Raw genomic sequence first — 6545 nt, forward strand, 5'->3', positions numbered from 1 at the left:
TCTTGAGGTCATTTCTTGGTCTTATCTAAGTGGAGATTGCCCAACATCTGAGCATCTGGGCTGGGCTGCACGGAGGGAGAAGAGTTCTCAGATGGGTCCTAAGCCATAGCGTGCAGGCCGTGAGAGACTCCAAAGAGAGGGGCCTGGCCAACCTTGATAGCACTGGGGCCCTAGGGGATGAGAGGGGGACTCCAAAGACCACAGGGTCAGGCCTACACTGGGATTTCTTATGCCCGAAGACCCTACGAGTCCTTACAACTCTGAGCATTTGACTTGGCCACTCACCTCCAAAGCCTTGGCTTCTCTGCTGGGACCAGACAGTTTTGGGGGGGGGGGGTGGGGTTCGGGGAGCAAAGAGGCATTTCAACCCCTAATTCCCACCCCCCCAACAAGTCCGGGAATGAGGACACCCAGATATGGACTTGATTTGTGGCCTTGGAGAGATACCTTTGCCTCTCTGAGCCTCAGTTTCCCCATTTGTACATAACAGGGTTGAACTCCTTGTGCTGGAAGGCGGTTGGGATGCTCTGTTTACAAGTGTCTTAGGTTGGACTCTGGCTAGGGAGAGGAGGCTGGTGGGCCCCAGGGCAAGGGGACAGCTGGGGGCCAGAGATGCAGCACAGAGGGGAGGGGGTGGCTGGTGGTGGCTCCCCCGGGAAGCTGGCGGCGGCCGGTTTCCGGCCAGCCCAGCCGTCCGGCTGGCCCATCTGGAATCATTTAGCCCCTACCACCATTAACCCTTGGCAGGCACCAGGGCTGCTGTGCCTCCTCTCAGCTGAGATGGGGCTGGGGGACCAGAGCCACACGGAACACCACTGGGCACTCCCCAAGGGCTGGACCATTGAGGCAGAAGAGTCATAATTGACAGGGCAGACTCTAGAGCCAGAGACAGAACTGGGTTCAAACCTCAGCTTCTGCAATTCCCAGCTGCACAATCTTGAGCCGGTTGTTTAAACTCCTGAGCCTCAGTTTCTTCCTCTGGCAAATAGAGCTCATTTGAGGAATGATTTGAAAGACTGTTGCAATTTGTAATGCACTTAAAGGACTCAGTACAGCGTCTGGAAGTGTTAAGGAAATATTGAGTTTCCCTTGTTCCAGCTGCAGCCCATCACTGTGTGCTCCTGAGCCCAGCCGGTCCTTCTCTGGGCCTCAGTTTCCCCTGTGTGCTCTGAAGGGGTGGGCAGTGGGCAGTACCTTTGAGCGGTGTAGCACTGTCAAGCTGGGGTGGTCAGCACAGCCCCCCGGCCCCACCAGGGACAGGACCGGCCATGAATAGTCTCCCAGCTGCCCAGATGCTGAGAGCCCCGTCTAGCCTGGGACAACGCTGATGTGGAAAGGCTGGGCCGACAGTGGGCAGGCAGAGCATGGAGTGAGGGGAATCCTGCCTCAGGTGAAGTGAGCGGGATACAGAGGGAGAAGGGAGCTCTGGGTCTGGGGCTCAGCACTTCTCCCCCCTCCACTGCGCGGGGTCACGCTCAAGGATTAAGAGCCTGAGCTCTGACACTGGAAGGTCCAACCCAGTTCTACCACTTGCTAGCTGTGTGACCCTGGGCAAATTAAATTACCCAAGCTCTCTGAGCCTCAGTGTTTTCGGCTGTAAAATGGGGATACATGTGCCTACCTCGCAGAGTCGTTGAGAGGCCTGCATGAGTGCCGCACCAGGTGTCTTACGCAAGGACTAGAGCAGAGCGAGAAAGCCCCACCAAAGGTAACGGTTCTCCGGCGTCTCCTCCGGGAGCTGCCGTCGCAGAAGTCCATCACCAGGGCCGCAGGGCAGCCCATCCAAATGCTCATCTTACAGCCCAGATGACTGAGGCCAGGGCTGGAAAGTTGACTGAGCAAGGCTTTGTAACGCATAAGACCAGGACGGGAAGGGACGCTTTTTGTCTAGACGCAGGCCCAAGCTCTTCCCTGAAGGAGGGAACCAGGCTGAACTGAACCCCCCTCCCCAGACCCCCACCCACGCTTGTCAGAGCCGGAAGCCACAGCTCTCAGTGGGGCAGGGGGAGGGGGGGCCCGGAAAGGGCGCCTGAGTGGGAGAATTCCCAGTAGGCCAGCTCAGCACTCACTCAGGCAGGGCCAGCAGCCACCGCATCTGGCGCTCCCACGCTCCCAGCGCTGCCCCCCTCCCAGGCTCCCCAGGCCCGGGGTGAGGAAGCAGCACACACAGCACAGGCATCGGCACAGTCATCTTGGATGTCAGGGCCTGAAGTGTCCGAAGAGTGCATCCATAGTACAGGCATGGACACCGAGGTCCAGAGAGCGGAGAAGACTTGCCTGAGGTTAGCTGAGAGAGAAAGGTCCCGGAACGCGGGACTCCTGACCCCCAGCTCGGTGTCCTTCCACTCTGCATGCACTGGGCAGGTAGATGCTGGTACCTGCAGCTGGGGAGCCAGAATCGGGGTACGTTGGGAAAGCCCTCTTCCCCTCCTGGACACTCGACATAGTGGCTGGCTGGTTGGGCAGAAGAACCAAGGGGGGGACTTTGGGCCACACTCCCACCCTAGATTCCTCGGGAATGATTTGAAAGACTGTCGCAATCTGTGATGCACTTAAAGGACTCAATACGCTGTGTGCTGCCCTCGCTGGGCCAGACTATAGCCACCAAAGCCTGACAGGGTCCCTGGAGATAGGACCCTGCCTACCTCGCTCAGCCTCTCCCAGGCTCCAGCTGACCTCAGTCTCAGTGCCCCAGAAATCAAGAGTGTGCCCTGTTACACACGGATGGTTCGAGGATCGTCAGAACAACAGGGCCCTCAGAGGACACATATGTCCCCCTCACTGGACACACTGGGTCCCAGAGAAGGCCGAAAGCTGCAGGAGGGCACATAGCAAGAACTGAGCAGAGTCTGACCCACAGGCTCTGCTGTCCCTCTTACCATTTATCCATACAGTAGAAATTAATTGAGCACCTACTATGGGCCCCACCCTCATAGGGCTCACAAGCAAACACCAAGGAAACCACAAATCAGTGATATCATATTGTGATCAGTGTGATGAAAAAGATGAAGAATAAGGGTGGGGGCTTTTGTCTAGGCAGATTAAGGTTTCTCTGGGAAAGAAATACTTCAACTGAAGCGTGAGGTTAAGAGGCCACACACAACACAAGAGTGGGAACAGTGTTCTAGGTAGAGGGAACAGCATATGCAAAAACTTGGAAGCCAAAAAGAACTTGGTGTGTTTGAAACAGAAAGAAAAGAATGGTTGAGACACAGAGGGGACATGGCGGGGTAGAGCCGGGAGAGGAAGCCAGCGGCCAGGCTTCAGGGTCTTGTGGGTTTTGTCTTGAGGGTCAGGAGGGCCAGTGCACGATTTTAAACAGGGACTGATAAGATCAGGTCACTGTAGTGCACTGTGAAGGATGGGCTAACAAAGGCGACAGCAGGGGGCTAGTATGGAGGCTGTTGGAGTTGACTATGGACTGGCTGCCCTCCCTCCAGCACTGGATCGTAAATAGAGACTGTGGGAATGCACCCTATAGGGAGTTAGGACTTGTGGGCCCCAGTCCATGCTTAACCACTGACTCACGGAGTGACCTTCCTTTCCTTCCCTGGCTGCTGTATCTCCTTTGAACAAAGGGTCCGATGCGCTGCCCCATCAGATGATTCTGCCCCTAGGCCTTAGGTTCTAGCATCCTTTCTGCTCCCTAAGTGGCGATGTACTGGAGGGCTGCCTTCCTTCCCCACAGGGAGCAGGAGAATCAGGGAGTCTGGCAGGGGGTCAAGTTGGAGACCAGGCAGCCTGTGAGCCTTCCGGTAGTACCCCGCAGTGCCAGCAGGTGACGCCCCAGCCTCTGGAGGACGAGACGAAAGGTGCGGGAGGGGGAGGTGGGGAGAGGGGTGCAGAAGGAAAAGACTTGTCGCAGGAGCCCCAGCACCCACCCGTGAGCCTCACATCTGCCCCCTGGAGGTGGGCAGGGCAGGAACGGCCATCCCTGCTTTCACCTCAGAAATAGCTCAGGCTGGGTGGCTCGGTTGGTTCAGCGTCCAACTTCTGCTCAGGTCATGATCTGAGGTTCAAGCCCCGCAGCAGGTTCTCTGCTGTCAGCACAGAGCCTGCTTCGGGTTCTCTGTCTCCCTCTCTCTCTGCCCCTCCCCTGCTTGCTCTCTGTCTCTCTCTCTGTCTCTCAAAAATAAACATTTAAAAAAGAAAGAAAGAAACAGCTCAGACAGAGAGAGTTCCTCACCTAAGGTCACAGAGTGAGTCAAGGCCCTTGGGCTGCAGTCTGGGTAAGTCGAAAGCCAGGCCACCAGCCTCTCTTAAGCAATCCACTTCCAACTGAAAGCTCAGCCCAGAACCTTTCCTCTTCCACGGCCATAAACCTGTTTACAAACCGAGTTATCACCAAGATCTTTATGAGGCCATGTCTCTGCGCCCCACCCCTGGAGGCTGTGGTCAGGTATGTGAGAGTAGCCCAGAGGGAAGAGGGGCCACCGGGGAGCCAGAGGCAAGGAAGGGTCCAATAAACAGCTGCTCCCAGAGATAAGGGGCTATCAGAGGAAGAGGCTGTGACGCGGTGGACGGGGGCTTCTCCGCACAGTCACAGTACCGTGCTGGATCACCGTCTGAGACAACCAGTTCCCAGTGGGCAGATGGGGACACTGAGGCCCAGGGAGGCAGGTGCTCAAGGTCACATGGCGAGTCGGAGGCTAAGGTGGGGCGGGACCTGCCATTTCAGATTCCCCGCCTGGGACTTTTGAACAAGGTTACAGTGTTCTCAGGAGGGGGAAGCAGGATTCACATCAGGGCTGGTCTCGGGTCTCTGGTTGGAGGGGTCCATCTAAAGGTGAGGGTAACGGGAGAACTGAGGCTTTTTTGCATGAGCCAGAGGAGGAAGGGGAAGCAGATATTTGTATAAGCAAAACCCCGGGTTTAAGAGAGAGACGCACACAGCGCACGACCTTCCCAGGCTGGAGAGGAAAGAAAAACTTCCAGAGAGGCCACGGGCCTGCTATGCGGCCTCCGGGGAGTGACTTCACTTCTCTGAGCTCCAGCTGCTTCATCTGCAAGGTGGGGGTGACAAGACCCTGCCTCACCCTACCTGAAATAATACATGCAAATGACTTGGCCTCCTGCCTGGCACTGAGTGAAGGAGCGCGTTGGCTCTGTAAGGGTCTACCATGGTCAGCATGCAGCGAAGTCTATGTTGTCCCTGCTCTCCTACTCTCTTGGAGGGGGTGGTGCTTGGAGGATCAGCAGGGCTGGGCCGAGGACCCCTCGGGCACTCTGGGTGGGCAGCGAGAAAGGCCAGTGGGGTCCGGAGACCCAGCTCCCGGGCCCAGCCCCGTGCCTGTGTGACCTTGCCTAGATACCTGGACCTCTCTGTGCTTCCTCATCCAGGAAATGGGGCCAGCCTGCTTTGCCCCGCCCTTCCCAACACCCAGGGTTCAGGAAAGAGCAGGCCCAGGGAAAGGTGGAAATAGAGGCCTACCCCCAGGATGTGTCTGTGGAGCAGGAGGCCTACCCCAGCCTCCACCCTGGGAGAGGACAACCCTGAGGGGGTTCCCTTGAGGGGATCACGAAGCCGGTGGGATGACTCCCCCAGGCCTCAGGGCTCCCTGGTCTTGATCTCTCCTGGATCAGGAAATAGGCCCCACTCTGCCCGAAAGGCCCTCATCTCTCAGCCACCGCCCAAGTCCTGGGCACCGTCTTGGTCATTTCTGGACCCCTGCCCGGCTTCCCCGCTGCTCTTACCAAGATGTAATTTCACCTTTATCTGTGATTATTTGATTCATACATGCTTCCCACACCCCCCCCCCACCAGACTATAAAACCCCAAGGGCAGGGCCTCACTACCATAATACATATTTGTCAAATGAATGAATACACGAGCGAATGAATTCCTGTATCTATTCCCGAGCTCTGATTTAGCATATTGTTGGAATTAGAGGGCACCCAGAAACTACCAACCTTCCTGTCCCCCAGGATAGGCATGCTTTCTGCAGCGTCCGTGACCAGAGACCTCCAGCAGTCACCTGCATACCTCCTGTGATAATGAGCTCACTATCTATTTCCTGACAGCCCATTTCCTAATGGATGGCCCTTCAGAGGGCACTCTATTACGGATGGGTTGAAACCTATGTCTGTCTATGCCTACAGCTTTCTCTCTCAGGTCCCAGATCTGTCCTGCGCGGCTCCCCACACTCAGAACCTCAAGTCCCGTTCCAGATTTTCTCCTCCTGCTGAGCAATCCTGGTTTTGTCAACTCAGAGAGGAGAACCCTGTCTTTTTGGGCCTCTTCTTTGTATACTTGTCAATTTTTGACTGACCGCTTGAAAGAGTCAGAATTTCACCGACACGCCCCCTTCCTGACCTGGGAAAGGGAGCCTTTCCCGCAGAGGCAACCATGGGCTCATTCCATGTCAGTGACAGGCAGCTCCCTTTCCCCACCGGCTTTCATTTTGTTGCATAAACTTGGGCATGGCCCCTTTCCTTGCTGGGCCTCACTGCTGCCACCTGCACAATGGAAAGTTCCTCTGATCAGGAAGGGGAGCTCCGTGCTTCCTGTCCCCGATTCTGTTATAGTACCCATTGGAACCCCAGAT

Source organism: Puma concolor, chromosome A1 (assembly GCF_028749965.1).
Source record: "Puma concolor isolate L17-30 chromosome A1, mPumCon1.1.hap2, whole genome shotgun sequence".
Taxonomy (NCBI): Eukaryota; Metazoa; Chordata; class Mammalia; order Carnivora; family Felidae; genus Puma; species Puma concolor.